Below are 26,299 nucleotides of genomic sequence, written 5' to 3'. Positions count from 1 at the left end.
TTTTAAGTCCTTTGGGTATAAACCAAGGAGTGGAATAACTGGGTCAAATGGTGGTTCCATTCCCAATTTTCTGAGGAATCTCTATACTGCTTTCCATAGTGATTGTACTGATTTGCAGTCCCACCAGCCATGTATGAGTGTACCTTTTTCACCACATCCTCACCAACATTTACTGTTACCTGTATTCTTGATGATTGTCATTCTGACAGGAGTGAGATGAAATCTTAAGAGTAGTTTTGATTTGCATTTTTCTAATTGCTAGAGATGTTGAACACCTTTTCATATATTTGTTGATCAGTTGTATTTCTTCTTCTGTGAAGTGTCTGTTCAGTTCCTTAGCCCATTTATTGATTGGGTTATTTGTTTTTTTGATGATAGTTTTTTTTGAGTTCTTTAAATATCCTAGAGATTATTATTATTATTATCAGAGGTGCATGTAGTGAAGATTTTCTCCCAACCTGTAGGCTCTCTCCTCACTTTATTAATTGTTTCCTTTACTGAGAAAAGTCTTTTAAATTTGAATCCACCCCATTTATTTATTCTTGATTTTACTTCTTGCACTTTAAGAATCTTGTTAAGGGAGTCAGATCCTAGGCCGATGTGAAGATTTGGGTGTATTTTTTCTTCTATAGGTACAGGGTCTCTGTTCTAGTGCCTAAGTCTTTGTTATACTTTGAGTTGATTTTTGTGCAGGGTAAGAGATAGAGATTTAATTTCATTTTGTTACATACGGATTTCCAGTTTTGCCAACAACATTTGTTGAATAGGCCATCTTCTCTCCAGTGAATGTTTTTGGCATCTTGTCTAGTATGACATAACCATATTTATGTGGGTGTGTCTCTGTGTTCTCCATTCTGTACCATTGGTCTACAAGTCTATTTTTGTGCCAATACCAGGCACTTTTGTTACTATATCTCTGGAGTATAAGGTCTGGTACTGTGATGCCTCCTGCTTCACTTTTCTTGCCAAGGATTACTTTAGCTATTCTGCATCTCTTATTTTTCCAAATAAATTTCATGATTGTTTTTTCTATTTCTATGAAGAATGTCATTGGGATTTTAATAGGAATTGCATTAAATCTGTACAATACTTTTGGTACTATGGCCATTTTGACAATATTAATTCTGCCTATCCAGGAGCATGGGAGATCTTTACATCTTCTGAGGTTTTCTTCAATTTCGTTTTTAGTGTTCTGTAGTTTTCATTGTACAGATCTTTCACTCTTGCTAGATCTATTCCCAGGTTGTTTTTTTTTTTTTGAAGCTATTGTGAATGGAGTAGTTTTCCTAATTTCTATTTCAGTGGATTTATCACTGATGTATAGGAATGCATTTGATTTATGGGTGTTGATTTTATATTTTGCTACTTTGCTGAATTCATTTATTAGTTCTAGAAGTTTTCTGGTGTAGTTTTTTGGATCTTCTAGGTATCCTGTCATCAGAAAATAGTGATAGTTTGAATTCTTCTTTACCTATTTGTATTCCTTTAATTTCTTTCTTTTGTCTAATTGCTCTGGCTAGACTTTCAAGGATAATGTTCAATAGAAATGGTGAAAGAGGACATCCTGTCTTATTCCAGTTTTTAGAGGGAATGTTCTCAATTTTTCTCCATTTAGAATGATGCTGGGCTTGGGTTTAGCATATACAGCTTTTACAATGTTGAGGTATGTTCCTACTATTTGCAGCTTTTCTAGTGTGATGAACATGAACTGGTGCTGCTGTATTTTGTCAAATGCTTTTTCTGCATCTATTGAGATGATCATATAATTCTTGTTTTTAAGTCTATTAATATGATGAATTATGTTTATTGATTTCCATATGTTGAACAAACCCTGCATCCCTGGGATGAATCCCACTTGATCATGGTGCACTATCTTTTTAGTGTGTTTTTGTATGTAACTTACCAGAATATTATTGAGAATTTTTGCATGAATGTTCTTCAGGGATATTGATCTGAAGTTTTCTTTCCTTGATGTGTCTTTGTCTGGTTTTGGAATCAGGGTGATATTAGCCTCATAGAATGAGTTTGGAAGGGTTCCCTCCTTTTCAATTTCAAGGAATGCTTTGAGGAGTATTGGTGTTAATTCTTCTTTGAAGGTCTTGTAGAACTTGGCTGAGAATCCATCCGGTCCTGGGCTTTTCTTGGTTGGTAGGCTCTCAATGGCATTTTCTATTTCATTATTGGAAATTGATGTGTTTTTATTGTGTCTGAACTCATTCAGTTTGGGTAGGTCATATTTGTTGATATCTTCGATATTTTCTATTTTATTCGAGTATAAATTTTCAAAATAGTTTCTGATTATCTTTTGTATTTCAGATGTGTCCATTTTGATATTTCCTTCTTCATCTTGTATTTTAGTAATTTGAGTTTTCTCTCTTTTTCTCTTCATTAGCATGGCCAAGGGTTTATGTATTTTATTTATTTTTTTCAAAGAACCAACTTTTTGCTTTGTCAATTTTTAAAATTGTTTCTTTTGTTTTGATTTTATTAATTTCAGTTCTGATTTTAATTATTTCCTGTCTTCTGCTGCTTTTGGTGTTGATTTGTTCTTCTTTTTTCCAGGGCTTTGAGATGTAGTGTTATTTGTATTCCTTTAATTTTTTTTTGTTTGTTTAATTGCTCTGGCTAGACTTTCAAGGATGATGTTCAATATAAATGGTGAAAGAGGACATCCTTGTCTTGTTCCAGTTTTTAGAGGGAATGTTCTCATTTTTTCTCCATTTAGAATGATGCTGGGCTTGGGTTTAGCATATACAGCTTTTACAATGTTAAGGTATGTCCCAACACACAGCTTTTCTAGTGTGTTGAACATGAAGGGGTGTATTTTGTGACTTTTTATTCTTTAAATGAATGAGCTCAACACAATAAACTTTCCTCTTAGTACTGCCTTCATAGTGTCCCAGAGATTTTGATATGTTGTATCAGTGTTCTCATTTACCTGTAAGAATTTTTTTATTTCATCCTTGATTTCTTCTAATATCCATTCATCATTCAATTGTGTATTACTATTTGTTATAGTAGCTTCTATTTTTTATTTTATCATTTATTTCTAATTTCATTCCATTGTGGTCTGATAGAATGCAGGGTATTATTTCTACTTTTTTATATCTAAGAGTTGCTTTGTGACATAAGATCTGGTCTACTTTAGAGAAGGAGCCATGTGCTGCTGAGAAGGAAGTATATTTGCTCCTTAATGGATAAAATATTATATAAAGTCTAAATTATTGATTATAGTATTTAATTCTATATTTTCCTTATTTAGATTTTGTTTGGAAGATCTGTTCGGTACTGAGAGAGATGTGTTAAAGTCACCCAGAATTATTGTATTGTGATCTATTTGACTCTTGAAATTGAGAAGGGTTTGTATAATGTACATAGATGCTCCATTGTTTGAGGCATAAGTATTTATAATTGTTATGTCCTGCTTGTTTATGCAATCCATGAGTGATAAGTTTTTCCCATCCTTTCACCTTCAGCCTGTGTATGACTTTGCCCACAAGGTGAGTCTCTTGATGACAGCATATTGTTGGTCTTGCTTTTTAATCCAATCTGCCAGTCTATGTCTTTTGATTGATAAGTTTAGGCTGTTAACATTCAAGGTTATTATTGAGATATGATTTGTATTCCCTGTCATTTTGATTTATTTCTTGTTTTTGATTTGTCTTAGTTTCTCATTTGGTTGAATGTCCCTTTAGTGTAGATTCTCCTTTTGCTGGTCTTTACTTTTTTTTCACTTCATCATGGAATATTTTGTTGAGAATGCTCTATAGTGTAGGCTTTCTAGTTGTGACTTCTTTTCATTTTATTTTATCATGAATGTTTTAATCTCATCTTCAAATTTGAAACTTAATTTTGCTGGATATCAAATTCTTGGTTGGCATCCATTTTCTTTCATATCTTGAAATATATTATTCCCGGATTTCCTATCTTTGAAGGTATGGGCTGAGAAATCAGTTGGGATCCAAATTGGTTTCCCCCTATATGTAATTTGATTTTTTTCCTCTCACAGCCTTTAAGATTTCATCTTTATTCTCTGTGTTAGTCATTCTCATTATAATATGTTTTGTTGTGGGTCTGCTGTGATTTTGTACTTTTGGGGTTCTGTAAGCCTCTTGTATTTGATTTTCTATCCCATTCTTTAGGTTTGGAAAATTTTCTATTTTATCATTGAAAAGATTTTCCATTCCTTTGGTTTGTATCTCTGGTCTTTCATCTCTTCCAATAAATCTTAAATTTGTTTTTTTCGTGTTATCCCATAATTCTTGGATGTTCTGTTCATGGTTTCTTACCATCATCTCTGCATGTTCAACTCTACTTTCAAGGTTATATATTTTGTCTTCATTGTCTGAGGTTCTGTCTTCCAAGTGGTCTAATTTGTTGGTGATGCTTCCTAATGAATTTATAATTTGGTTTACTGATTACTTCATTTTGAGGATTTCTGCTTGTTTTCTTCTCACAATCTCTAACTATTTATTAAAGTGGCCTTTTACTTTCTGTATTTTTCCTTTTTTATAATATTTATTTTTTGGTTGTAATTAGACACAATACCTTTATTTTATTTATTTACTTTTATGTGGTGCTGAGGATCGAACCCAGGGCCTCCCACATGATAGGCGAACTCTCTACCGCTGAGCCACAACCCCAGCCCCTGTGTTTTTTCTTTGATTTCACTCCTTATGCTACCCTTTACTACACGTATCAGTTTAACTATATACAATATGAACTCCTTCTTGGACATTTCTTCCACTGTGTTATTAGTGGCTTCTGTTGTTGAAGCATCTTGGTTTGTTTGGGGCACTTTATTCCCTTGTTTTTCCATGTTGCTAGTGTATTCTCCCATCTAAAAGTATGGATCTAAGGCAGGATAAATTCTACCCCGTAGACCTATAGTGTCCCTGAAGGTTTGCAGCACTTCACCTTTAAGGGTGAGACCAATATCAACAGCACCCAGTGTACACACTATACAGCCTTAAACCTGACAGCTCCCGCTAAGGTGTCCACTGCTTTCTTGCATTGAACCAAAATGATGAGTTCGATAACTATCTGTAGTACAAACAGAATATTGTTAAAACAGTATACAGTTTCAAATGGTGGGTGAGAGAACAGAGGTATGTAGTATGCAATATCCATGAGGGAGGAAGAGAGAAGCTAGAAATAAAAATCCACAGGAAGAGTGGAAGAGGAGCCGACAGAGAATGGCTGTTGGTTGGAGAAAAGTTGGAAAGAAAATAGACAAGAGAGAGGAAGAATATGAACAAAGAGAAAAAAATTAAAGACATAAGAATACAACAAAAATGCAAAATGCCAATCATATATCATTATCCTCCACACACTGATGCATAAAAAGAACCTATTTCAAATATGGTAGAGAGATTACTGAATCAAAAAATAAAATTAGTCTTGCTGGAAAGTTGAACTGTCTCTGTCAGTGTTCTCTCAGCATCGCCAAACCCAGACCAGCCCTCACAAACCCAGTCTTTATCCCACTCTAATCTGGGCTTCAGACGTCTCAGGATCAGCCGTGCTGCAGTCCCAAGACCTCAGTGCTGCTCCTACTTGCAGAGAGACCACCAGGGATCCACTCATGCCAAGGAGCAACCCCGAGATGCAGCAGCAAGACAAGGGCCACCAGCTCTCTCAGCAGAAGACCCCAGGCTCCTCCAAACCTGCAGGCACCCCCACACTGGACCTGCAGGTCCCAGCTGGAGTCCCCAGACAGAGGCTCTTGTGGTGGTCAACCTGCTGGCCCCAGGCCCTGACCCTGGCTGGTGTCCCCAAATGGGTGCAGCCACATGCAACCAGACCTGGAGTCTGCCCTGAAGCAGTCCCGCAGGCTGTGGTAGCAGCAGTAGTAGTGGTGGTGGTTGGCAGTAGGTCAGCAGTAGTGGCAGCTGCAGAGGCAGCTGCGGGGGTCACTGTCCCCAGGTGATCTCCGGGGGTCAGCATCAGTGTCGGCTTCAGCAGTGTCCAGGGCCGTGGTTTCTCCTGTGGCAGTGACACCCAGAAAGAAGACCTCCAGGCGACCTCAGGCTGGCAGCAGCGGAATCAGAGGCAGCAGCGGTGCAGGCGGCGGTTGGTTCCCGTTCTTTCTCGGATGTCTTTTTCCATGTCTATATATCATGGCCCACTGAGCTAATCACTGAGTTTCTTAGTGCCTTGGCATTGCTAAGGCTGACTTTGAACTTGGGATCCTCCTGTCTCCGCCTCTCGAGCCACTGGGATTACAGGTGTGCCTCACAGCACCTGGCTGAACTCCATTCTTCACATCCACTCTCCTTACTCCTTTCACCACACTCGATTCCCCAGTCTCTTGACTTGACCATCAGTACTTCATCCCACCTGCAACATTGCTTTCTTCTTTCTCCACTCTTCATACCTGACACTCCACTCCCCAGTCCACGCTTCCTTCTCTGCTGCTCACACTCGACACAACACTCTCCACACACTGTTCTCTATTCCACACTCATCATACTACAATCTCCATCCTCAACTCTCTACGATCCATTCTCTGTTCCACACTCGATTCTCCAGTCTTCATCCTCTTTTCTTAAATTCCATTCTCCCTTCTCTATATTGCAGCCTTTTCCTCTATTCTCTAACTTACATTTCCAAATTCCCGTCTCCTTGATCCATACTCCATTCTCTAGGCATCATTATCCATACTTTATATACTCTATATTCATACTTTATACCCATTCTTTATTTTCCTGTCTCCATAGTCAATTATCCATACCCCCTTCTCCACTCTTTGTTATCAGTACTTCATATTCCAATCTACATAGTGTCTACTTCATTCTTAGCCTCATTTCCCCTACTGTACTTTCTAGTGTCCAATCTTCATTCTTCATACACTACTCTCCAACTCCTAACTCCACACTCCTCAATTCCCCATTCTTAATACTCCATTTCCTATATAAACCAATCCTCTTATTCCATTTTCACTACCTTTCTTCAGTTTGTATACCCTGTACTCCAAATAGCATACTATGATTCCCATTCTCTGTACTCTCTACTTAACAACATATTACATTGTCCATATTACACGGAATGGACAATGTAATATGTTGTTAAGTAGAGAGTAGAGAGAATACATATTCTATATATTTCATAGTCTTTCCTTTATATTCTATTCACCATAATCATATTGCATTCTCCATACTAATTTTCATCCCATTATTCATTCTCATATCTATTCTTTATACTCTTTTTTTCAATATTTTGCTTTTTTACTCTCTATTTCCTTTTCTCTATAATCTATTATCCAAATTCCATATGTCATCTTACTTTCTCCATTCTCCTTATGCCACACTTCGTTCTCCATTGGATTCTCCATACTTGATACCCCATGTCCACTCTTCACTCCATTGTCTACTCTCTATACTCCATGCTTCCCACACCTTACTGAGTTCTCCCCTTCCAGTAGTCACCCCACACTTCATTCTCTGTATTCTACATTACATTATTCATTCTTCACAGTTCATTCTCCATTCTTCACACTTAATTCACCATGTTCTCTTCTCTGCTCTCCATACTTCATATTCTCCATTTTCCTACTCTACTCTCTCTATTCCATCTTTCTCCATTCTTTTATCTCTGATTCCGTACTCCAGACATTTTCTTACCATATTCTATACTCTGTTTTTGGTACTCCCCTTCATTTTCCTTCCCCTTACTTCATTCAGTATGCTCCATTCTCCATACTCCACACTTCACACACCGTACTCCACTCTCCTCCTCCAGTCTCCACTTTACAATCCACTCTCTATATTCTGTTATTCATTCTTCATTTTCCACAGTCCATTCTCCATTCTCCACCATTCATTCTACAACTATATTCTCAATATTCCATATTCTATTATTCATAATTTTCCGTAGCTCATACTCCCTTCTGAATATTCCAAGTCCTTTCACCAGTCTTCTATTGCTAATTCCATAATCCATACACCAATCTTGTTTTTTAATAACAGGGTCTACTATGTTACCAAGGCTGACCCCAAACACATGATTCTTCTGGCTCAGCCTTCTGAGTAGCTGATATTACAATATCCCAAGCAACAGTGTAGTCTCCATGCTCTATTCCACACACCACTCTCCATTTTCTATCTCCATACTCTATTCTTCATATTTCATTCTCCTCCATTCCTTATTGTCTCTATTCCACACACTGTTCTTCCTGTTCTATACCCCATGACCAATTCTCCATTCACCATACTCTTTTCTCCATATTCTCTATTCCATTCTCCATACTCTACTCTCTGTCTCCACTTTGCATATTCTGTGCTATATTCTCCATACTTTAATTTCCATTCTTCATATACCACTTTTCATCATCTATACTTCATGCTCTATTTTCCACATTCTGTCATCATTCTTAATTCTTTATATTCTATACACCACTCTTCACATTCTATATTTTATTATCTATATTGTATTCTCAGTTCCTTACTCCATAACCCAATCTCCATATTTCATGTGCCATTTTCCATATTCCACACTACTTGCTTCAAACTCAACTCCCTGTGTTCTACACTTCATTCTTCATATTTCTTTCTCCAAACTCCACTCTCCATTCTTCACGCCCCACATTTTATATTCCGTACTCATACTCCACAATGTTCACTAATACATATCCCTTTTAGATTCTCCTTCCTCTTGTTTCTCATTTCTCTTTGGTTTTCAATGTTTCTTTGAGCCTTCCTTTTCCACTAATAACTTGGTTTTCTCCACTTCAGAGTGCATATCTCTCTCCAGCACATCCCTTTATCCACAAACTTACCTACTCACTCCATGATATTTTTGTCTTTCCCTCAACATCAGTCATAAAATCTCTATGCTCCTTCAAAGGCCACCCAATCACTGGAGAGGAGTTCCAGGCCCTGCCACATTTTATTATTTAGGATCCTTTAATATGCCAATAGGCTGGCATTTCCTCCATCCTGAAACAAGCAAATACGCAGAGTCCCAGCTGACTTCTCACTCACCGCATCGACTTTCTCTCCTCCCCTTCTCTCCCCAGCAGGCCTGCTGTTCCAACCAAAGAGACTTCTGACCTGGTTCCATCCTTCCTGTTGCTCAGGGCAGACTCTTGCTGCTGTGTTTGATTCCCTGTTTCTCTGACACTCCATGTTACATCTGTTGGAATGCAGGTATCTGGGGAGAGTCCCCCACACACCTCAACTGAGAATAAAAAGAGCTCTGGATGACACTGGGATCAGCATTAACTCACCTTCAGACCTCCACCTTCCCTACACATTTGGCCACCATCTTAGCTCCCGGGATTATACACTGAGGTTCTCAGTGATCCTCCTTCTCCTGCCATATCCCCCTGAAGTCCATGCTCCATGGAGAAAATGGGATGGAGGGCCTGTCCCTCCTCTGCTCAGAGCCCAGCACAGCCCCTTGCCTCACTCAGAGTAAAGGCCCCACATGATTACTATGGCTGACAGAGATCCACAGGTAGACCCTGATGTGTCCTCTGACACTCTCCTGGTTGCACCTTTGTTCAATGTCCATGGAGGATTGATCTGGGGACTTCTGCAGACACCCAAATCCATGCTGCTTCATCCCTCATAAAAAATGTGGTATTTACCTGAACATACACACATCCCCCGGTATACTTCAAATCATCTCTAGGGTGCCCATAACACCCCAAACAATGCAAATGCTACTCAAGCAGTTATTATGCTGTATTGTTTAGAGTATAATGACAAAGTTCCCATTTGCAATTTCTTGTTGATTGAATCTCAGATGTGTAACCCATGTGCATTAATCTGTGTTACACTACTATAACCAAATACTTGAGGCAGGCCAACTTTATGAAGAAAAGGGTCTTATATACCTCACAGTTTTGGAGGCTGTGCTTGGACCATGTTTGTTGGTTGATGGTGTGTGCTGCTTGGCCCTTAGCTGTGTGCAGCCTCTGGCGAGCACCTCCCTGGAAATGAGGAGGCTCCAGCTCCCACCCTCACTGGTGTTCCGTCTCTCCCAAGGCTGAAACACCTTAGAAAGTCAGGATTTCTGCTCTGGTGTCCTCAGGCCTAGCTGCTCATTCTCTCCTGGACAGCTGCCGCCTCCTGCAGAAGCCCCTCCCCATCCTCCCTGGCCCACAGCAGAACTTGGCTCTGGAGCCCTGGCTGGAGGTTCTGTGTTCTGCCTGGTCCCTGCCACCTTGGGGGCCTCTTGCAGCCCAGTTTTGCAGCAGCCTGTGGGGACTTCCGGGTGCTCAGGCATCAGGCCCTAGGGTGGAACACCACCTCTCCTAGGTGGGTCTGTGGTGCACTGAGGCCAGAGCAGGGCCCTTGGTGGGAATCCAGACAGGACGGGGTGGGCAGCAGGGGCCCTGCAGACCTGGAGCCAGCCCAGGCCACCAGCCCTACAGCAAGCTGCACGTATGGCTGCCAGGCTGCAGTGGCCAGTCCCCGCCCTGACCAGGATGTGGTGTTCAGAGCCACGGCCTGCAGGACAGCTGAGCATAGGAAGGGGAAGGCCGAGGGGCATCAGGGACCAGGAGAGAGGAAGGACCCTCCCCCATGGTGCTGTTGCCCTCCTCACCTGGAGCCAGAGACAGCCACGAGGCGGGGGCCCACTTGCTCCTGCTCTGCCCCCAACTTCCTGGAATGGGAGAAGAGGGGCAGGGGACGAGGGAAGCGGTGGCCACTTACCCTCTTCAGTGATTGTGGGTGTGGGGATTGGCCCCTGTGGGAAAGAGGCTGTTGCTGAAAATGGAAGAATGGGTTTAACCAGGAGAGTCCATGAGCTTCAGACCCTTGGGCTGGGCACGGGCTGCTGGGAGGGCTAGGCCTCCATCCTGCTCTCCCGGACAAAAGCCTCATGTATTTTCAGGAGAAGTTGAATTTTCACTAATTTTACATCAGGGAAGATCTAACCGGTCCCCAACTCACAGGGGAAGTGCAGGGTGACCCTGCCTGAAGCTCCAGCCTGGCTCAGCTCTGGCTCCAAGGGACTGTGTTCTTTCTGGTGGTGGTCAGGGCTCCAGTTCCCCCCCAAGCAGGGCTGCATGTTCCCACAGTCCATGGCAGGGCCAATGGGGCCAACGGGGCCACCCAGCAGAGTGCAGGCTGCTCAGCCAGGCCACCTGACTCTCCAGGAGCAAGGGTGCCCGCGGACTCCCCTGACCCTGGGAAGTCACTGGGATATGGGAGTCCCCACTGTGTTCAATGGAAACTCCCCACAGGAGGGAATGTAGGGACCTGAGTAAGGAACTTTCTATAAACCTGTCACCTGATTGTCACCCCCCCAAGGCCTCTCTGCTCCACCCCTGTGTTATCCCAAAGCAACGCTTTACTTTGTTTTGTTGTGGTTTTTGTTTGCTGGTTGATCGGTACCAGGAATTAAACCCCAGAGGTGATTGGCCACTGAGCCACACCCCAGGCTTTTTTATATTTTATTTAGAGATAGGGTCTCACTAATTTACTGAGGCTGGCTTTGAACTCACCATCTCCTGCCTCGGCCTCCCACGCTGTTGGGATCACAGGTGGGCGCACCGCCCCCCACTTACTTTTGTTTTATGTCATCTTTATTACAACCTACATGAAGGTTTAATTAAAATAGAGAAATATGAAATTAAAGTTGGTGATGCAGTGAAATGATTTTGTATCCTGTGTAGGAACAGGACTCAAGTCCATTGGCACAGAATCAGCTCCCCCCGTGTGTCCGCCTCGAGGTAAAGCCACTCACAGCAGTCACCACGAAGCACATCTATGTGGGCTCTACCTGTATTCATTTAGAATGCGGACTCTCTCAATAGCCTCCCCTTCCAACATTCTTATTTAAAGTTTGGAAACCCCTCAGGGTGTGATTCACTGTTTATTGGTGTGGTGTAATTATACAAGCAGCGGGTTGCGCTGTGAACTTCCGCGTCTGCGCATGACACCATCAGTCAGCTTTACCGCCTGGTTCGCCCCTTGCCCTCCCCTCATCCTCCACTCAACTCTCCCCTTCCATTTCCAGGAACCCCTTTCCCTCCAGCTTCCACTCAGCACCAGGTCCCGCAGCGCAGCCCCGTGCGTCCCCAGCTCACGCCTGATTTCCTTCTTTATGGCTGGGTGAAGCCCCGCAGCGACTCTGGACAACTTGACCCCTGTCCGTGGACAGGAAGGTTCATTTCTAACTGCCACCAGACAAGCGTGAACACACAGTGGGAAAGGTGGCTGGCCCCACACCAGGACACACTGACTCCCCCAGGCCTTCTCTTTTCTCCTCTAGATAAAACACCATGTGGCAGCCGGGACAGTGACTGGAGGGACGATCAATGTCACAAACACAGCTGGGGACCCCAGGGCCCTGGCATGGGCTCCCCCGTGACAGCCTCAGAGGTGAGTGACCTCATTCCCCCATGGCCATCCAGCTGCAGGGTGCAGCCCAGGGCAGGTGGCTTTGGGGAGTGGGCGTCAGCAGCAGCCACTGCCCCTTGTGGCCCACCAGCCTGTTCTCCACCTCCTGGAGCCACCTGGTCCCCTCAGAGGCTGATGGCCAGGTTGCTTTCCATGGCTGGTCTCCAGCTAGCCCAGCAAGGGAGAGGCCTCATGCCGCTGGTGCTCAGGGACAAGGTGTATCTGCTGCCATCCACAGAATGCCTTTTTTTTTTTTTTTTTTTTTTGGCAGAGCTGGGAATGGAAACCAGGGCCTTGTGCATGCCAGGTAAGTGCTCTACCACTGAGCCACATCCTCGGCTCTTTTTTTAATTTTTTTTATTTTGAGACAGAGTCTTGATAAGTTCCTGAAGCTGGCCTTGAACTTGAGATCCTCCTTCCTCAGCCTCCCTCGTCACTGGAATTACAGGTATGTGCCACCGAGCTCAGCAAACTTCTCTGTTTTAAAAGTAAAAGGAGTAGACTCTAAATAACAATTAAAAGTGCATGGAGTGAACCCTTAAGCCAGCAGTGGGGGTGTTCGTTTCCCAGGATCACACACCGTGTGACTACACATGCCACACTTTCGGGACTGGCTCCACAGTGGCTGTGTTCATGCCCACCAGCATCGGGCGAGTGTGCACATCACACCCTGAGCTACTGTGATGACTGTGCCGTCACAGGGTGATGTGAATTTCATATATGCCACCTACCACTGTCCAGGATGTCATCGTGTGGCTTGTGCCCGCCCTGGCAAGCCTCACTTTTGGGGTCTGCTCTGTGCTGGTGGAAGTGAGGGGAGCCTGGTCCAGCCTGCCTTGCACACTGGGCAGACTGTGGGCCTCTGGCTCCCCTCACACAGGTCCATGTGGGTGACCAGGGCAGCCCGACTCGAGTCCCCCAGCATGAAAGGGGTGGTGTCCACACTGCTGTCCCTCTCTTGTCTCTCCTGGGTGGAACACCGGTCTCCAGGGCCCTGGTTTCACTTAAGTCCCCCTTGGCAGCCCAGGTGCTGCAGCCATGCTGACCAGGGTGGTGGATCCCCTGAGCCCAGGAATCCAGGGGCAGGAGAGATGCCGAGTGGTTTGGGGCCTAGGGATAGGCAGGCATGTTCTGTAGCTGACTCGAAGCAGTGTCTGGGGTACAGATTCAGGCCGCTGACCCAGATCTGAGCCTGCAGCCGTGGAGCCTGGAGTGTACTTGCCTGGGTCATGGGCAGCCCAAAGAGCTCACCAGGAGGGGGAGGGCCGAACATAGGGGCAGGTATTAGTGTGGGGGGCAGCAGGAAGTCAGGGGAGGAGCAGCCATGGATGTGGCATCGAGGGTCCTTGGTGCCCTTCTCGGGGATCAGGGGCTGGAGGGCGGGGAGTCAGTGTTGAAGGTTTCCAGTCTGGGAGATGTGACGCTCTGGAGGGGGTGACAGCCGCGCAGTCTTGGAGTGAGCTTGGAAACCTAGTGATGGCAAGTTTCATGTCCTGTCTGTTTTACCACAATAACAAAGTAGTAAATCCATTTGTTTCTTAATCCACTTCTGGACTACTATGCAGAAACTTGGCCCTGACCAGAATACTCACTGAGTGTAGTTAGAAAAGCTTATCATTGTTTAACAAATGGGAAAGTTGTTTATTCTGCCGTGCTCTGGGAAATCCTTAGTGTCTTTGAAATGCTCTCATTTGTTGTTTAAAAGTGGAGACTGTGCACCAGGAGTGCCTGGGCCACGTGCCTCTGCGAGGTTCCATTTGGTGATAAAGACCCAATCTCTCCTCCTGGTCTTTCCAGGCAAGTGGCAGGCAGGTGGCCATTGTCCACTAGCACCCTTGGCCCTTTATGAATGGTCCATGGCTGCTCCTGAAGGCCCGGGTGAGCCGTCAAGCAGGGACCCCAGGCCACGGTGCCAGAGCTGCAGCACTCACGCTCCGACCCTCTACGGGGAAGGTTTGTGGCCCTGAGGTCCGCAGATCAGAAACCACTTGGCCCAACGTCCACTTGAAGCTCTGAATTCTTCTCCTCTACTTCACCACTAAAACTCACTGTAATGAAGCCAAATAAAATCAATTTTAAAAATCAGGACATTTGATCTAAAGGGAAATGCCCTGGAATCTGGGCCAAGTGTCAAATCGTGGCGGTCTGCTGAGGGGAGATGGCATGGCATGGGGGCAGGGCAGGTCCAGACACTGAGACACCTAGGAGGGCTCAGGAGATAACTGGGCACCTGGGAAGAGGTCCGGGGAGGGACTGACTGCAGGGTCAGCCTGGGAGTCACCCACCCGCCCTGGCAGGGACTGTCCAGGGAGCAGCGAGTGTCTGGGTGGGTGCTGCGAAGCCAGGGGCTATGACGGGGCCACCTCATGGACTCCAGGGACCCAAGAGAACTACCCTGGGGGGCTAAAGCCATCTGGTGTGGGTTTGGAGAGGAAAGGAGAGGTCTCCTCCCTGGGAGCTCTGCTCTGAAGGCAGCCAGATGGCTGGCAGGGCCAAGTGAACAGGCCCAGAGACATCAGCTGACCCCCACCCTGTGAGGAGGAGGGGTCTGTGTGGACGTGGCAGAGTGAAGGGTTTGAGGTGGGGAGATGGTGCTGGGATGTCTGGGCGGGTCCTTAGGAGTGGGAGACAACAGCAGAGGACACACTGCCATGTGGCCTCAGAGGCTGAGGCAGGAGCCACATGGACAAGCCCAGGATGCCTGGAGTCCCCAGGAGTCCTTCCCACATGCTGTCCCACTCCAGGCCCTGCCCCAACCCCGGCTCCCACAGACACTGCTGCTCTGGACCCCTGGAAGCAGGACCCCATGTGGCTCCTAAGTCAGTGTGAAGGCCCTGAGGCCACCAAGCCAGCCAAGGGCCGTTTGGTCAGGAAGAGAAGGCGAGGGGCTGCTCAGTTATAGACAGGAAGCAGCCACACTTAGGGCCACCTCACCCCTCTGCCCCCGGAGAACCCTGCACCAGGCAGTCCATCCAGATTTGCCCAGACCCAGAGACCACACTAGAACTCATCCCCAATCAGGGGTCCCCAGGGTCAAGTGGAGGCCAAGCCTCTCATCCCACTGTCACCCGACCCCATGACAGGACAGGAAGGATCTGGAGCCCCCGTGCACTTGGCATGGGGTGAGAAACCAAGGCCAGAGGCAGGGACAGAGCTGCTCCCAGGGACAGAGCTCGGGCTGCAGGACAGGTCTCCCGTGGGCCATCTGCACACCAGCCCTTTACAGGAGTGGTCAGGCAGGAAGGGGCCAAAGCCCCTGGGTCCTGTGTGGGATGTCACATTGCCGGAGGGAGGCCAGACCCACCTCACCTCCCTCTCAACGTGAGCCCTCCCATCGCACAGAGACCCCTTTCCCACCCTACAGCTCTGTGCGCAGGCCCTGTCCTACACCACACCCTGGACCAGTGCACCTCCCAGGCCACACTGACCCTTTCAGAGCCTTCTCTGGTCAGCCCAGCCAGACTGGAAGACTGCCCAAGACCCGCCCTCACTAGGCACGCACAGCTGACCCCTGGTGCCTACCCACAAATACCCCTTTCCCCCTCACCCACTCCCAGGCCTCCCTGGCAGCTGCCTGACCCAGCTCCCTGGAGCCCCACCCAGGCTACCCTCTTACCTGGCAATCGGAACCCACAGATGCCAAGACTGGCCCTCAGGCCTGGCGTCAGGGACTCCTGCCACAGACAGGGCTGGCATCTCGGAGCCAGGGCTGACCTCCCGGATCCAGGCCTGCCAGGACCTCCCATGACTTGGATGCTTCTTCCCGCAGGGAGCTCAGCAGAGAACAGGGCCTTGGGTAGGTGTTGTCGTTAGGAACCCTCGCTCCGCCCCCAAGGGGCGTCTCCAGGCCCTCGGCTCTGGTTCCTGGGGAAGCGGCAGCATGGATTTTGAAATCCTTTTGAAAATGTTTTTCCTTTGTTTTGTTTTATTTAGAAATTTCCCAAATTTTTACCAAGTTAAAGAGACAACCACAAGAATGTGTAGCCTGGATGGACGACTGGCATAAACAACCCCTCCCCCACTGCCCAGCAGCCCCGAAACCACGGCCCCCCAACTCAGCAGCAAAAAATGCCAAACACGAACAGGAAAAAAGGCAGCGACATGGACACTGTGCGGCGGGGGGCACGGAAACCACTCCATGACCAAGGGCACACACACATGTGCACACATGTGCAACACATGCCTGCACACACACACACTTGCATGTAACTTTGCACACACGGACGGTTGAAGTGCATATGTGTGCAAGCTCATGTGTGCAGGGTGTACACCCCACAGGCACCATGCACACGCACCACTCATGCTTGCAGACACGCTTGGCTGAGGCAGAGAATCCCCTTCCACAGGCAGAGGAGCCTGGTGAGGGCAGGCTGCTGGGTCCACCCCTCACACTGTCCCTCCCGGTCATCCCTTGGCCTCTCTTGGCCTGCTTCCTCTTCACCTGCCCCACCTCCCAACGTCCTTTGGAGAATACAGTAGGACAGTGGTGGCAGGATCTGCATGTCATCCCACATAGCCACAGAGGATGGGGACGCATCTCCATATTCCTAAGAGGTCCTGGGACCCTGGGGCTACTCCAAGGTGGGCACCCCTGAGCCAGAGCAATACCATCCTAGACAGAGCCTGGGCTTCAGAATGTGGAGGATTCCTTCCCAGAGACCCCTGGGATTGGAGGAGCCTTGCAATGGTCAGTGGATATGTAGGGATGGGCCCAAGGATGGGCCACAAGGCCTGCCTTTAGAGTCACCCAGCTGTGCCTTGAGCCTGCCCGTCCCCAGAACTGTTTCTCCTACCAGAAGAAGCCTGGCCAAATGAACTCCCCCAAAAGTCAAAAGTCAGAGGACAAATGTCCCCACTGGCCTTGGGGTCCTCCCCTACAGATGGACCTGCTTAGTCTGGGACACTCCATTTCAAGAAAACAGGTTGGCATTGGAACCCAGGACTTCCTGCCCTGCTCACCCAGCTCTGACAGCTCTGCACCCCGGGAGCACCGCCCACAGAAAGCCCTGCCAGCCACGGGGGATGCCCTGCACACCCCCAGGGGAAGCCCCCTGAAGGGGACTTTCTGGACCCTGGGGAGGCTCCAGGGGCTAAGAGGGTCTCTGAGTCCTAGGAATGTCACATCCAGGAGGATGGCCTCTTGTGCTCTGCGAAAGACAGTCTTGGCTTGGGGAATTTTGCTGGCACAGAGACAGGAAGGAGAGGATCTTGGCTTTCCAAAATGTTTACTACATCAGGAAATTAATTCACTACGCACGGGCTTCAGTGACGATAATAAAAACACTCGTGCTGGCTCAGGACGAATGGAGTCTGACCATCCCAGAGCTCCCTACTTTCAGGGGAGCCTAGGAGGACTCAGGCGGGCTGGGGTCACAGACCCTCCCCTCCCTGCCGTGGCCACCCACATTGCTGGGGCAGGGAGGGGTGCACGCTTGTCTTCACTGGTGCCTGACTGAGAGGGCGGCCTCAGGAATGTGCCCAGGAGGATGGAGACAGTGCTGGCTGGGGCGGGTGCTGACCTGACTGCTGCCGGCCATCACGGCTCCCCCCACACTAGCCGGACTGGTCCAGACCAGGGCCGCAGGAGGTCAGGGCACTTGTGTAGGCTCTGGGCAGCTCTAGACCAAGCTGGGACGCAGATGCTGATGGGGAGAAGAGAAGGGACCTGAGTAGGGAGGGGTGTGCCAGGGAGGGCCCCCCACAGGCTCCCCGCCTCTCTTTGCTGGCAGAAGCTGCTGCCAGAGCCCAGGACCCAGCTTCCAGCCCTGGCTGCGCAGGCTCCAGCAGGAAGGCCCGGGCTGTTACCTCATCATGGGGCAGAGCCCCATGAGAAAGGAACTCAGGGGAGGCCCTGGGCCCCCACTCCCTCCCCTGCTCTCCAACCCCCTCCAGCCTAACAAGCAACCCCTCGGTGCACCCTGCCCGGGGTCCCCTCATCCATGAGCCTGCAGTTCTTTGATGACACTCCCCCCAGCCACCGTGGCCTTCTCTGGCAGCATGTGCCCTGTGCCCATGGGGGGCTCTCACCTCACATGTCCACAGCAGGCCTGCAAAGGACAGTCCTTCCTGGAGTTCAAAGCCCCAAAGATTAGTGTCCAGCCCCAGCCAGCTGCCCAGTCCCATGTGCTTGGCTGAGCTCCCTGGGTTCAGGTTTTGGGGAACATTTAGCCATAGGCTAGAGGTCCATTTCAAAGAGCCCTTTTACTTCCATTGAGTGGGAGTTTGGGCCAAGAAGTTCTGGGGGTCAGTAACAAGTGAGTCCTAGAGGACCCCTCCCTCTGGGTTAGGTCTCTGGGCTGTCATGGAGGTCAGAGGCTGGAAGGAGGAAGAAGCTAGAGGGTTGTGCCCTGCAGACTCAAGGTGGCCAGGACAGCTGGGTTAGGATGACCTGAGAGGCTGAGGAGGCTGAGGTCCAAGAGAGGGGCTCAGGCCAGATCCAGTAGTGCAAGCTGCTCACCCTTCCAGGCTCAGGGCCACTGGTGGCCCTAGGGAGCAAGTTCTGATGCTGTTCAACACCTCACACCAGAGAAGCCCTCTTTGGGCCCAGAGGGGGGCTGCCATGGAACTAGGACTGGTGCCCCAGCACTCAGCTCCTGCCACCTTTGTGTCCATTCCAGCATTAGTTAGCCATGCCAGACTACCTTCCAGTTTCCCCAAATCTCAGCGCCTCTCTCTCCTTTGTCCCCTCACCTGGATTGCTCCTCCTGTCTGTAGAACAAACTCCACATGAGCTATTGTACAGAGGCTGCTTGGGACTGAAGGGTGTTGCTTCGCCTCGGAGGTCCTTAGATCAGGTTGGGGGAGGAGAGGCCTTCACCTCCAGGAAGCTCATCAAGCGTATCCCGCAGTCTTTCTCTGCAGCAGCCCCCACGACAATCTTGGGAACCCATTTTACAGAGACAACCTTTATTGTACTTTTCCAGGCCTTGCAGAGCCTAAGGGACCCTTTGCCACATGCCATCACTGGGCTCAGCCCCTTGGAGTGCCTGTGTGCTTGCGTCATCTCCAGTATGGAAAACAGAAAGTGCCAAAGGGGCAGTCCTTATGTCCTGATCCTGGTCTCAGACATGACTGCTAATGGCTCAGAATCTACAAGTCATAGATGCAGGAGGGAAATAAAGGCCGCATTGCATTTCACGGCAAAGGGACTCACTGAAGTTTTCTTAGCAATGGACTTCCAGTTATCAAATTGGGAAGTTACAAAATTGTATCGGAAATGGTGGTAGGTAGATGGATGAATGGATGATGGATGGGAGATGGGTGAACATGGCATGGATGGTGGGTGGGTGGGTGGGGAGGTAAGAGGATAGTAGATAGGTAGATAAACATAGTAGTGAACAACTGAAAAGTAGACTAGAAGTGTGAATGAATGAGTAGTTTGCTGGGTGGATGGATATGGTTAGGTAATGGTGCATGGGTGGATATGTGGTGGATGGGTAGATGCACATAAAAAAGTCAGCTGGATGGGTGGATAGTTAGAGTGCTAGGGAAATAGAAAAGTAGAGGCTGGATGAGTCAATTAGTTGATGATAGATGGAAGGATGGATGGATGGGTGAGTGATAGATCAATAAGTCTATGGAAGGGCAAGTAGATGGCATGAGTAGTCAGTCAGGTGGATAGAAGAAGGGGTCTTGATAAAGCAGATGAGTGAGTCGGGAAATGGGTGGATAGAGGCGACTAGAACTACAGAAGAGTAGATGAGGGGTGGGGGTGCACCGGAGAGCACCCTGAGAGGGAGCCTGGTGGAGAAGGTGGATGGGTGGATGGATGGATGGGTTGAGGGTTGCATGGATGAAGGTGGGTAAGGGAGGGAGGGAGAGACGGATGGATGGAGGGAGAGATGGGTGGATGGATGAAAGAGGGGTGGAGGGGTAAGTGTTTGGGGCAGCTGTGTGGGTACTAGTGGACATAGGAGTGGGTGTTGGTGGAGGGTGGGGAGGACATGGAGAGGCAGTTGGACAGCTGGATGATGAAGGAGCAAGTAGGTCTTTTCATGGCACCTTTTTTGGCTAAGCTCTGGTCGTGATGAATAGCTGCAGTACCCTCCACCCTGTGTCTGTAGTTCCACGCTGTGACCTCCAGGCCACAAGGCAGCATGGCCTCTCAATCCCCAAATAAGGTGACAAAGTCCGCTCTGGCAGGGTTAGGGAGCAGGAAGTCCAGGTGGGGGTGGGAGGCCCTGCTCCCGGAGCTGAAGTCAGTTCCTTCTTTTCTAAACAATGGGGCTTGGCTTGGACCCTGCCGCACCTCCACCCTGCTCCACCCAAGTTCCCGCCTCGTCTGATGGGGTGCTGGGGCCCTCGTGCAAGATGTAGAGAGCTGGGGGCAGCTCTGTCTTTGCTCAGGGTTCCAATGGCCCACTTTGGGGTCTTTGAGGCCACCTTACCCCAGCATGGGCCCCCCAGTGAGTGTACCAAGGTTCCCAAGCCCACCCCCAAAGCCCCCAGGTCTCTGCCTGCTCACAGCAGGGAGTCAGCCTGCAGGGTAAGGCCTGCCTCACCTGATTATCTCCCCTAATCCTGACAACTGCCAGCTGAGCACAGCCACAGGGACCCCAGGCAGTCTCCAGGTGGTACAGTCTCCAGGTGGCAAAGTGCAGGGTTTACTCCTCGGACCACCTCCACCCAACGCCAGGATGCAGACCAGCCTAGCCCTAGAGGTCCAGCCCCCAGGCGGCAGGGTCTCCAGAGCCTGCTCAGTGTCTCTCAGCCCTGGTGTGGCTTGGACCCAACGTGTTGCTAGGATTAGTGCCCGGATTAGCCCACCAGCTCTCCAGAGCCTTGAGGTCCAGTCACTGGTGCTATAGTAACCTGGCTGTCGGCTGTCGGCAGGGGACTGGCCACTCCTTGGCAGGCTCTTTCCTGCAGGCCCAGCCTGAGCCTGGGATCAGGGGGAAGGGCCCTGGGTGAAGGGGCAGTATGGGCTTGGGCCTGAGTCCCCAAGCTGCCCTGGACTGTGCCCTGCTCCCTCCTCTGCACAGCACTTTCCCTGGGAAATTTTGAGCTTCTAAAATCAGCTGTTTTCCAGATACCAGAATGGAAGCCACACCTGGGTCATTCCTTGCTCAGGGAGAAAGGTGATTTGTTTCCGGCCTCACCGAAGCTGCAGAGTCACAAAGCCTTTGGGCTCGTGCATCCAGTCCCCCAAATTCCACCTGAGAATTCCCCACCCTGGCTCAGCCCAAGCCATCTCTGTGGCCCCCTGCCTCTGGCCCCCACTGTCCTCTGCCCAGGCACCCTTGTGCCTCTGCTCTGAGGCACAGCATGGCCAGGAGTCTGGGATCTGGTCAGCCCTTGGTGGTGCTGCTGATTAGGGGACTGCCCCAGAGGCCCAGAGAGCCCTGTGATGCCCAATAGGCTGGCCCTAGGAAGGAGGAAGGGGTGCGGCTGCCTGGGGAGGGCAGAGCCAGCACCACACCATCAGAGCCAGACCCTCTGAGCCCTTTGCAGGATGCAGGCCCGCCCTGAGCCCCACGTGCCCCTCTCCTTGGCCTGGCCATGCCTCCAGTTGCTCTGCAGACCAGGGCCGTGGCCTTGAATTCTTGCAGCTGCTCAGCTCCTCCATCCCATCCTGATCTGACCGCCTGTCTTCTTCCCTCCCACCTGGCCACAGTGGCTTTCCTGCTGGGCCAGGGACCCCTCTGGATCTGCTCACACGGCCACAAGGGATCCTAACACCTAAGCCAGGCTCCCCACTGGCCCAGTCCCACCTGTCTCAGGCTTGTGGGATCTTCCTGGGCAGCTTCCCTGGGCCTCCCAGACATGCCTGCAAACCACCCTTCCCCAGAGACTCACACTACTGCCTATGGGGCTTCACACCTACTGCTCCTGCCTGGACACGTTCCCCCAGATGTCCACCTGGGTACTTAGTAGGGGAGTGAAAGATATGTAGATGAGTGGATGATGAATGTGTGTGTGTGTGTGTGTGTGTGTGTGTGTGTATGGGTGGTGGGGATGTGGATGTGTGGAAGGATATACGGGTGGACAGGCAGACGGGTAGATGGTGGTGAGTAGATACCTGGATGGATGGATGGATGGATGGGTAAGTGGGTGATGGATGGGTAAGTGGGTGATGGATGGGTAAATAGATGAATAAATGGGTGGGTAGCTGCATGGGTGGATTGGTGGGTGCCCCTTCCCTGCATGCCATCCAGGAAGTGCGGCCAAATGGAAAGGCCCAGGTAGGTATATTTCTGCCTAGAGCATCCAGCCTGGCCTGAGGACAACTGGGCCCGGATGTTGAGGGGCCAACATACAGGTGCACAGCAGGACTGAGCCAGTGCCAGCTGCCAGATAGGAGCCCCTTTGAGCTGTGTTCCACTGGGCTTCTCCAGTCCTCCTCTGGGGACTCAGCCCCATGGGACCATCTGTGGGCTACCCTAGTGGTCTCGTGGGCCCAGGCCTCAAGCCAAGCCCTCTCTGACACCCTGCTTGCTGTCCCTGACGCACACGGCTTGTCCCTGTGTGGTTGTTGGCTGTCTGCCTCTGTCACACACCAGCTCTGTTGCATGGGAGGGGTGGACCTGGCCAGCACACACAGCGGCAGAGGCCGAGCCAGGCAGACTCAGGGCAGGCCGGCAGAGGTCAGCCCCTCAGCTTCGTCACCCTGCTCTGATCCAGTGCTCATGTCTTTCTCCCACTGCCCCTCCCCCACTTCTAGAAGTTTCTACTTCATACCTGCCAGAGACTGTATTAGTTATCTGTCACCACATACTGGATTACCCCAAAATGTAACCCAATAAAGACTTGGAGCTAAGCGTCTGTGACCTCAGCCTCTGGGGTCGGGGATGCAGGAGCAACTTTGCTGGGTGGTGGTTGCCCAGGGTCTCCCCAGGGGCTGCCATCAAGCTCTCAGCCAGGGCCACAGCCACAGAAGCCCCCCCTGGACTAGTACAGCTCCTTCCAAGGTAGCTCGCACCCCCCTGGCATGTGGTGCCCCTGTGGGCAAGAGGCTTGGTTCCTCCCGTGAGCCTCTGCACAGGGCCACTTGGGCACCCCGTGCGTAGCAGCTGGCTTCCTCCAGAGCGTGTGAGCCGGAGACGGAAAGAAGAGGACACGGTCCTTCTACCCCCGACTCAGAAGTCACCCACCACCATTGGGGACACAGTGGGGTCTTCATAACTGGGGGAGGCTGCACAAGGGGGTGCATCTCGAGGGGAGACTCCGCTGCGAGGCTCCTGGGGCGGTTTGGAAGCCGACTACCAAGGCCGTGATAACGTGCTCTTCTTCCACAACAGAAGGCGTGGGAGGAGAGAGGCTGGCGCTGGAGCCCCAACCAACCTCTTGACACCAGGTGACTCATCCAGCCAACCCCTTGACCCCATTCTTTTCCTCTCCCTGGAAGCCCCTCCCTCCCCTGTGTGCCCATCCTCCTCCCCAGCCCTCCCTCACCCTCTCTAGAGGAGCCCCTCAGCCCAGTGGCGCCAGCCCCGCGCACTCCTGCCACAGCTCCTCTCCTGCTCTCTGCCTCTGGCCCTGGGTGACTGCAGGGAGTGTTGTGGGCAGGGCTCTTGGAGCTCTGAGAGTGAGGCTGTGACTCTCCTGGGTGCCACTGGGCCCCGAAACCCTTCAATGCACTATGGAGGAGGGGAGCCCACTATTATCTAGGCCCCCCATGACGTGGCAGATTCTCGAGCCCCAGGAGGGGAGAACCGAGGGGTCCTTGAGTAAGAGGCAGAAGGCCCCTGGTCCAGCTGCCCTCCCAACCTGAGCCAGGACCCTGGGGCCCGAGAGCTCCAGCCCAGCTGCCAGGGCCTTGGAGAGAAGGACATCAGCCAAGAAGCAGGGGTGGGGGTCCGTCCATCTTCCCTGGGCTCCTGCTCCTGGTAGAGGAAAGGAAGTGGGGGATGTGACAGGGGCCGACTGGAAGTCAGGTGGCCCCACCCCTCCAGCCCTGCTCCCCTTCCCCTTCCCCCTGCCAGGACCCCTGGGCCTTGCCGGGCATTCAGAGCCTGCTCCCCAGGGCTGCCCCAGGCTGGAGGGGCCAGGGTGTGGCTGGAACCCCAGCGACAGGGCGGAGGGCAGCCCCTGGCTTCTCCCTGGCTCCCCCACAGCAGCGCCCTGTCCTGGCAGTGGGCAGGCCTCCGTCCCCAGGCCACCACCCTGCCCTGGGAGCTCCTGGCTCAGCACTGCTGGCTGGAGCAGAGCTTGGAGAAGTGACGCCTGTCATGCAGGCAGCGTCACAGGGCCCCAGGCTGCAGCAGAACAGGGTCATTTTTTTTTTATTAAAAAGCAAAACCTAAACCAAGAAAACAAAGTGATTAAATTTCTTCTCAGAACAGCAGGGCCTGCAGGTCAGGGAGTGACCGTCTCGCGGGGTGCTCGGGGACCCTCGGCTGTGGCGCAGGGAAAGAACACAAACAGGAAACAGCTGGTTTTCCCTAATGTGTGGGAGGGCTGGGGTCCCCAGTACCAGGTTCCCCAGGACACAGCGACCTCAATGGTGGCCCTGGAGCTGGGCTGTTCCATCCTCAAGGAACCCAACATGCTGCGCCCCCCCCCCCTCGGCTTCCTCCTGGCCAGGTGAGGCTGGGGTGTGTCCAGGAGGATGGCCCCAGCACATATACCACTTCTGTGGGGTCCAGCTGCTCTGAGGGTGCTGCCACCAATAGCCAGGCTCCTTGTGGGGGCAGAAGAGGGGACCTGCCGGGCAGGACCTGGGCAGACCTTCCAGGTGAGGAGGCTGCTGCCAGGAGACCTGGGCCTGCAGGGGAGGCCTGTGTGAAGGCCCCAGCAGCCTCTCCCTCCTGCCCACAGCCCCACTGTTGACCGGACCCTGGACATGGAAGAGGCGGGTTTCAGCCTCCCGCCTGAGGTCTAGGCAGTGGTCAGTGCCTCATTAGGCCTAACTGTGGAGGGACGCTGAGACTGAAACTGGGAACAGGAGGAGGGAAGAAGGCCTGAGCAGGACCTTGTAGTCAGGACTCGTCCAGCCCAGCAGGGCACGGCCACAAGAGTCCCAGTCAGCTGATAGGAAAGGGACAGGAGGGATCTCAGGAGGGGCGCCCAGCCAGGGCAAGTGGCAGCTGTGTGCCTTGGCAATGGTGGCCGGCCAAGAGAGGCCCCAAGCAGAGTGCCAGGCCGACGGCTCTGCAGGGATCAGGCAGGAGCCCCCATAGGCCCCTCTTGAAGCCAGAGCCCCTCAGCTGCAGCGGGCTCAGTGCCGGTCACAGGGGGAACTCGGAAGTGTAGGATCTGCTTCAATGACAACGTTTAAAACCCCAAAGACTGCTCCAATGGGTGACGACGCAGGGTCGGCCCTGCTCTGAATCTCAGGTTCAGGTGGGCTCACGACAAGCAGGGTCTGAGCCAGGAGTAGGTGGGTGGGGGGTTAAAGAAGTCACGCCAGTTTTACCAGGGTGTTGTAAACAGAAGGCAGTTAAAACAGTAAATGCTGTGTTCTAGGCCTGCGACGGTTGGAACTGCTGGGCCACAGTGCAGAGCTGGAGATGTAGGTCAACCGGGAGACACAGTCTGGAAATGGACCCGACTGTCCACACGGGCAACAGCAGCAGCGCAGCAGGGCCCATGGGCCCCGCACGCTTGGCTGGTCAGCTCGGACCCAAGAAGATCTTCGAAGGAACCAAGGGGAGTTGTCTTGCAAATCAAAATCATCTTGAGATGACTTGATCATAAATTTGAAATAAAATTAGACTAGTGAGAAAACTAATATTCACACCAAAACCTGCGCACAAATGTTTGTGGCGGCTTTATTCATAATCACCCAAATGAGGAAGCAGCCCGCTGGGAACCCGCCATCACACACCTGTCCTGTGCACGACCAGGCCCTTCAGGACTCTGGGCTTCAGTCAGCGGCACCCACCCACTGGTTCCCACCTACGGGCACAATGGCCACAAGGAAGCTGGGCCTGGGTGAGAAGGGGGTCCTGGGAGCTCTGGACTTTGTGGGCAGTGTTCTGTAGCCCTAACGAGCTTCTGCCCTGGCC

At 50.7% G+C, this 26,299-nt stretch overlaps 1 long non-coding RNA gene across 3 annotated transcripts; it reads left to right on the top strand.

Moving 5' to 3' along the window:
* Nucleotides 1-12,224: 12,224 nt before the first annotated feature.
* On the top strand, nt 12,225-25,958 carry LOC308642577. Of its 3 annotated transcripts, XR_014020585.1 has the most exons (4): nt 12,225-12,335; nt 12,625-12,664; nt 23,594-23,646; nt 25,758-25,958. It is a non-coding gene; the product is annotated as an uncharacterized lncRNA (long non-coding RNA). The 3 variants fall into 3 exon arrangements; XR_014020586.1 differs by lacking the exons at nt 23,594-23,646; nt 25,758-25,958 and adding an exon at nt 14,151-14,402 and having other exon boundaries at nt 12,625-12,801; XR_014020587.1 differs by lacking the exons at nt 23,594-23,646; nt 25,758-25,958 and adding an exon at nt 12,924-12,951 and having other exon boundaries at nt 12,625-12,801.
* Nucleotides 25,959-26,299: the final 341 nt, after the last annotated feature.

This window comes from Spermophilus citellus, assembly GCF_964194105.1.
Source record: "Spermophilus citellus genome assembly, chromosome: 2".
Classification (NCBI taxonomy): domain Eukaryota; kingdom Metazoa; phylum Chordata; class Mammalia; order Rodentia; family Sciuridae; genus Spermophilus; species Spermophilus citellus.
This window is presented reverse-complemented; position numbering and strand designations above follow the sequence as displayed.